Source organism: Benincasa hispida, chromosome 7 (genome assembly GCF_009727055.1).
Source record: "Benincasa hispida cultivar B227 chromosome 7, ASM972705v1, whole genome shotgun sequence".
NCBI lineage: Eukaryota > Viridiplantae > Streptophyta > Magnoliopsida > Cucurbitales > Cucurbitaceae > Benincasa > Benincasa hispida.
This window is the reverse complement of record NC_052355.1, coordinates 48992786-49000586: the sequence shown is the minus strand read 5'-3', so window position 1 is coordinate 49000586 and position 7801 is coordinate 48992786. Positions and strand designations below refer to the sequence as shown.

At 26.5% G+C, this 7801-nt stretch overlaps 1 pseudogene; it reads right to left on the bottom strand.

The window, feature by feature from the left end:
• Window positions 1-6665: 6665 nt before the first annotated feature.
• Window positions 6666-7801, bottom strand: LOC120082162 (annotated as a pseudogene).

Genomic DNA, 7801 nt, shown 5'->3' with positions numbered 1-7801 from the left:
GAAATGAAAAGTTAAAATTCACTATTTTTCTTGTTAGCCCTTGGCTTTTTTGGAAATTGGAGTTTATGACGGAATTTGAGGTTTCATTCTGAAAAATAGCAAAATTACCCGGAAAGAATTATAGCAACTCATGTGACATTCACATGGCCACAAATTTCTAAATTGCCTTGTTCTAGATATTGTTGGTGAAACTACAAATACTAGGAATTCCAAAATAAAAAACAGGATAGGATAATTGTTATATTTGTCAAGGACAACTGCCTTCCTAACTCCTAATTTTGCTCATGTAGTTAACATAATCTCTATATTTTATTATTATTTTAGATTATATTTAACCACATTTCAAATTTATCTCACATTAATAAAATATATAGATTTTTCTACTAAATTTATATTTGAAATATCCATATATTATTAAAAACTTCTTTTATCCATATATTTTATTCAAATCTTTATATTATTTTTCATAATTGTATACATACATTTTGAATGAATTAGTTTATATTTCTCACATTTTTAATAAATTAGTTGTATATACTATTTTTATATTCTTTTAATATTTTGCGAAAAGAAATATCACTTCCTATAACTTTACAATTAGAATTTGATTTAAAATAAACCAATCTCTTCCTTATTTTTCCTTCTTTTGAAGTTTAAATTTATTTTTAATATAAAAATTAGATTTTGGTAACTACTTGAATTGATTTAAAATAAACCAACATCTTCTTCATTTTTATTCCCTAATTGATTCAAATTAGTTATTTGTTTTTATTTTATTTAACCACTTTTCGAAAATATTTCGAATTAATCAATATTTAATTTGTTTATCACCATTTGGATTTTAATTTGTAATACATCTTTAGATTTTATATTATTTTATTCATTTTTTATGATTCTAAATTCGGATTAAATTTTTTATTTTAATTAAGATTTTACGGAATATTTTATACCTATTATCATATAATAAACGGTATGTTTAATTTAAATTTGATCATTTTTTATATATTTTTTTAATTATCTTTTATTCATTATCATCTTATTATATTATTAAATCATTAATTTGTCTTTTTAACAAACAAATAAGTATTCATTTTTGCAATTTTGCTATTCCTCTACAACGAATTAGTTTTTTCATAGGTTTTTGTGGTTGATGAAGTTATAAATACAATGTAATTGTTGAACCTTATGAGAATGGAATGATGAATACAGTGCAATTGTAAATAAACGAACTCCCTTACTAATTTTTTCCCCCGAATTATATTTGAATTTATAATTTATTATCAAATTAGATTTTATCTAACTATTTATCGATTTTTTTAATAAGAATAAATAAAAACTTAACTGTTTTTTTCTCTCCAATTTATATTTGAATTTATTTTTTATTATCAAATGTGATTTTATCCAACTAACTTTTGATTTGTTTATATGTTTGTTACCAATTCAATTGTATCTAAATATTTTTTTAATTATTTTATACATATTGGTATCAAATTCATTTGATTTCTTTTTCTTTATATTTACGATGTTTTCAATTTTTCATATACAAACATGTAAAAATGGCTTGTTGAACCTAAAAAGAAACATCATAATGAGAATTAAATTTTAAATGTTTGAAAATGTATATATATTTATCAGTTTATTATAATAATATTAATATATATATTCTTCTTATTATTATTATTATTTAATAATAATTATTATTTATTAAAAGAAGATAACAAAAAACCCTAAATCTCATCTTCATATTCTTCACTTAGTTGCCCCAAAATCTTATTTTCTCATTTGCAATCTCATCGTTGGTTCAACAACGAATTCCATCATCTTGTCTAGCTTTTAACGACCACCCTCACCAGGTTGCCGACCTTCACCAGGTTACCGACCTTTGCTTGCACACGTGTTTTCTTCTTTTGTTTTTACTTTGAACATCATTTTCAACAATGACATTATGAGATTCATAGTATTTAAAGTTGGCTTTCCAATGAGCAAAATGGTCACATGGAATGAAGACTCCCTACAACTGGTTTGGTGTCAAACGCAATCATATTTCCAATGGTCAGATCATCATGAAATCTGCCAATAATTTTACTGGTAAAATCTAACTTTGTTCTTTCTCACCTTGGAGGAAATCCATTGTTGTATACATAAGTTTCTAATGACCCAATTGACGGCAACTTTGTTCTTTCTCATCTTGGAGGAAGTCCATTGTTGTATACATCCATAAGTTTCTAATAACCCCGGCTCGTATCTTTCCTTGCATAAAAGACCATATTTGGTGATTTTTAATTTCGCTTCTGAAATGTTTAGATACTATGTATTTGTGGTATTTAATTTCGCTTCTGAAATGTTTAGATACTATGTATTTGTGGTATTTAATTTCGAAATGTTTAGATACTATGTATTTGTGGTATTCGTCTTGTTTATTAAGAAGTGTATGCATTTTCATTTGTACTTAATTTTATTGTTTTAGGGTAGTTTCGTCATTTACTCATTAGTATTTTTTATTATATAAATTCATTATGCTATTTTTATAATTTTAAAACTTTTTTGTCATTTTTCTAAATGAAACTTTAAAATTTGTTGTTTCTCTAGTCCGTCTTTTTTTTTTTTTCTTTTTAATGAATATACTCAAATTGCTTTTTCTCTTATCTTTTGAGACGTGACCTTGTATTATTAATGTATAGCTTAGTAGATAAGATATGAATAATAATCTCAAAATCAATAATTTGACTTTCTATATCCAACAATAATTATTGAATAAAGAAAGTTGTATAACATCATTATGAGAATTGAGGGAAGTCTACTAAAAAATTTATATTTAATTCTACCTTTATAAAGTCGTGTCCCTGTTGACATTTCCACACAAATATTTGCATATTACGTACGTGGTTTTTTTTTTGGGGTAATCATATTTATTTCGAACATAGAACCCAAATATCAAAGATTACACACTAATTAATCAAAGTTTTCGTTTATCTTCCCATAGATTAACGCACAAGTTTTTTCATAAAAAAACTTTGGCACTGGGTTATAAAAGATACTCCCTCGAACTTTGTCCCTTATTTCAAAAACTTCCCTATTCTTTTCAAAATTACAGTAATATCTTTCCTCTTTTATAAAAATTTCAAAATTATCCTGGATCTTTTATAAAAATTTATTATAGATAAAAATCTAATAAAATGTAGGATAACAGAATTGATGTGCCGATGACTTAGAAATTTGCCTGAATTAAGTGTGAAATTACGACATTTAGACACATTGACTTTTTGTTCAACATTCTAATATTGTAACATTTACTTAAGTTTTAGTTTCTAAAATTTATGTTTGTTTTCTTTCAATTTTTTTATTATAGTTTTTTCATTTCTTAAAAAATAATATTTGACTTCTTAATTGAATTCTAAAATTTTAAAAATAAAAAGAATTATTTTTTAATTTTTAAAACGTGATTCGATTTTTGAAAATATTGGTAGAAAGGTGATTAACAAACCTTATAAAATGGAAGTAACGTTTATATATCCGAAATTTTAAATTAAAATTTGAAAGAACTTTTAATGAAAATGAATCTCACAAAATCCAAAAAAAAAACAACTTTTAATATGGGAAATTGCATGGAGTACATGTCAAAATGAGCTCTGTTGAATGAGATTTTTTTTTTTTTTTTTGGGAAAAATTTGATTTGTTGAAAATAACTTCGTATTTGTATTAATTTTAGTATTGTGAGTACAATCTCTAATAAATGATCATTTAATGTCTTTTCTAAAAAAAAGTAAATTCGTCTTAGGGTTTTGTAGCTTGTTCTTAATGTTGATTTGTCTTGAGGGCTCTATAGCTTGTTCTCGACATGGATTTATCACGAGAACTTTGCAGCTTGTTCTTGATGTTAAATGCATACGTTTGATTTGAAGAAGCGCAATGCAACGATGTTCTTGAAGTTGGAGTTTTAACATAAAGTTTGTATCTCCAAAAAACTTCGGTCTTCAGGGTGATTTAGCATAGAGTTTTAAGATAGGCTTTATGGACTTGGACTTAGTTGGTTCATGAACTTGGTCCTTTGGTCCAATTAATTGGACTTGGGTGTTAGTTGACTTTTGGGCCAAATTATGCTTATTTTTTTTATTCAATTAAACTTAAACTCAAATATTAATACCAAATTGAATCAATTATTTTATTCGATCCAACGGTCACACGATGAAAACTTGTGGCATCCCCATAATTTGCCAACTTATATCTTGAATTTCAATTTGGAACACATGTACTTTTAATTAGTCTCACATTTGATCATTTATAATTTTGTCATTAATTTAAAAAATGTTGTGACAATTTGTTATATGAACAAAATTTCTCATTCAACAAATTGGAATTGATACGCATTCATTCTTTTGAAGTCGAAAGCTCAATTTGCATACTTACAATTATTATTCAATATGCATAATAAAATAGTACATTTAAAAATCATATATTAAAATACATAACACAAAAAGTATATTTATAATGATTAAAAAGAAAAAGAAAAAAAAAAGTTAGAGTTTAGTCCTATCATCTTAAAAGTTTATTAATGTTGTAATTATAAAGATACAAACGACTAAATTCTAGAATTTTTCCAACCATAAAGATTAAATTTATTATAAAATATTAAATAACCTGTAAATTATCTTAATAATTAATATTTGGCCTGGGGTGGGGTCCATCCGTAAATTAGGGTTTAAGAACAACTCTCCGGCTGCGAAAAGATTTAGACGTCTGAGTCTCAATTTTCTAATTGGATGATTAGAAAAAGTCTAAAACAGTGTTCATAAATTTCACCCCCGCAATCAATTCCAATTTGGACTCTTAAAAAAAAAAAAAAAAGCCCTCATTTTCCAAATGCCAATTGCCACGTTGGCTGGCAATTAAGAATATTTTGTTATTATTATATTCTATTATCAATGAAACATCCACGAAAACGATGTGACGGTTTCCGAAGACCAACACTTTACGACTTGTCGTTCCCTACCCTTTCGTTCCATTTGACTTTTCGTTAAATCTATGGCAGGTAATTACAAAAATTTCTTTTTCCACGAAACAGCTGCTAAACTAATTCTCCACTAATTAAATTAATTATATAAATTCTGGAAATATTTTCTAAATAGTTTTTTTAATATCAATTTATATCTCTAAACTTTAGAAAATAAATCAATTTATGGTGTGTTTAAAATGTATTTCAAATGTTTAATTTAAAAAATAAGTAATTTTTAGAAAAATTGGAGTATTTGACAATAACTCAAAATACAATATTTTCAACTTTTGTCAAAATTGTTTAAATAAACATGAACTTTTTAAAAAATATTTTTTCTCAAGTTAACCCAAACGGACTCTTAAACTCTAAACTTATAATTGTATCCATAAATTTTCTAAATGTATCAATTTATAGCTTCCATTATGTTATTTGTGCAAAAACTTTTGTAAGACTAAAATTTATTTTAATTAAATTCCTAAATTTTTGTAAATGAATCAAATCAAACTTTAATTTGAAATCGTCTATATATTTATTCTAATTGACCATTATGTAAAATCAACATTTAAAGAAGTTTACACATTCGAGAATTAATATGTGAATGAATTTTAAAGGTAATGATAATAAATTGTCTAAATTGATTGGTTAATGAATGATTTGAAAGTTTAATTAACTTAAATTACAAACTTTATATGCCAAACAAAATCAAGAGGAAATTATAAGTGGGGAATTTAAATGAATATAATTATTAGTTTAAAATTTTAATGAATGTAATTTATAAATTTTAATGTTGTAATTATTAGTTTGTTTTGTTTCCTATCTCTTCTCGTGGCCATTGCTTTCTGACGGAGAAACTCATTCAAATCGAACCTTTTCATATGTGTATTACAACTGGACTTCCATTTTCAATTCTGCTTAATTTTCATAATTATTTATTACCCAAAATTTCCTCTTATTTCATGAAAAATCTGGAGTTAATTTAGACTTCGTGGGAAAAAGGGAAAAAAAAAAAAAAAAAGTTCTAGAAGAATGAATTATGCTATTGGTAAAATTTGATTAAAGAATTTCATCTAACCTACATAAAGTCCGCTCAAAGTAAAAGATGACTTTAGAGGCTTTAATTGCTTCCTTTCATTGGTTTAGTTGAGTTTCTATTTAAGCTACTTTTAAGGTTTTTTTTGTTTTTTTTTTTTTTTTCGAGTTTAGATGTTATTAGATTCATCTCCGATTTTACTTTTGGACTATTTTTGAATTTGTTTTAATACATTCAAAAATTACCATAGTAAATTTAAATCCAAATCCTATTAATCAATAGAATACTAAAATATTTTTGTAAAAATAACATGGTTTTACTTAAACACTCACTTCATCTATCTAAAAAAATCTAGCTTAAATCTGTTTAATTTTTAAATTTTAAAAAGATTCCAGTATATCTTTTAATCATACTTTTATTTTGGTTCATGTTTTTTTTATTCTATTTTATCTTATTTTTTTTAGAAGGATTAATATTATTAATGTTAACATAGTAGTACAGAACTTACCACACAATAAGGAATAGAGATATATTTAATTTACTCACATTTATGCTATACTAAATATACATTATTTTAATTTTTTTTATTATTTAAATGAGGAACTATATAAAAAAAAATAATAATAATAAAACAAGGTGCATATTTATTAAATTGAGATTAAATAAGATGAGATTTAAAGAAAGAGAAGGGAGAAAGATGATTTTATTGAGATAGATAAAAAGAGAATAGAGATTAGAAAATGATAAATAATATAATTAAAGTAAATTACCATAGTGGGAGAGGTAGGTATCAGCCAACCATTTACCTAAAGTAATTTCTGTTGTGGTATTAAAATGACCATGGTCTTGGTTAAAACCTTCATATGTGTCAAAGTTTATAGGTAATTCCAAGGCATCGATGGTCACCAACATCTGGTAGCTCCTTACTGACTGCATCTTCTGCTGCCCTCACTGCGGGGTAAATCATGAGTATCATGCTTCATCATAAAGTCATAGAGGGCTATTTTAACAAGAATGATGGGTAAAAATCTTGGTTTTATATCATTGCGGATGTCCGTGAAGAAATTCTTTAGATTATCTTTGTATCTATTAGCTGTGTCGCTCATAGCTGCATCACTCTCCCCTTGAAACCAAAAAAGAGCACGTACAACCCCGCCTTCTTTATCTGATGCTTCGATTCGTTCAATAAAATTTTTATAAAATGTTGCATTAGGATTGCTAGGATTTTTAATCCATTGTTCAATTAAGGTGCCACCTCTAGCACAAGGAACTAAACCTACGATGCCTGCTTTTGGCCCTGCTTTTGCTAGCAATTGGTGAGCAAATGACATTCCCGGACCAATTCCAACAGTCTTGCCGATGTCGATCCCCTCATGGAGAGGCTCTCGTGCCATCTCCCATTGGCCCGCAGGGTTTAATCGTAGGATGGATGGGTCAAATTGACATTCTGGTGGGATCAATCCATCCCACTCGAGCTGTCCCACTTTATTATTCTCAACCCCACCTCGACCAGCCATATTGCTCTGACCAGCAAGAATGAATATGTTCTTAGGAGAAGTAGCCCATGAAAGGGAAGGGCCAAATAACATTGTACATAGCAAGATTGATAATCTAAACAAAGACATTGTGATTCTTTGTGTCAAGTAGACACAGAAGAAAAGTGTAAAATAGGTTACACTTGTCTGAAAAAGTTTATAACTTTTCTTCTGTGTCTATTTGCACAGACACAACTACTCTCTTATCGGATTTTTTTTTCCCTTTCCTTTTATTTTCTTGGC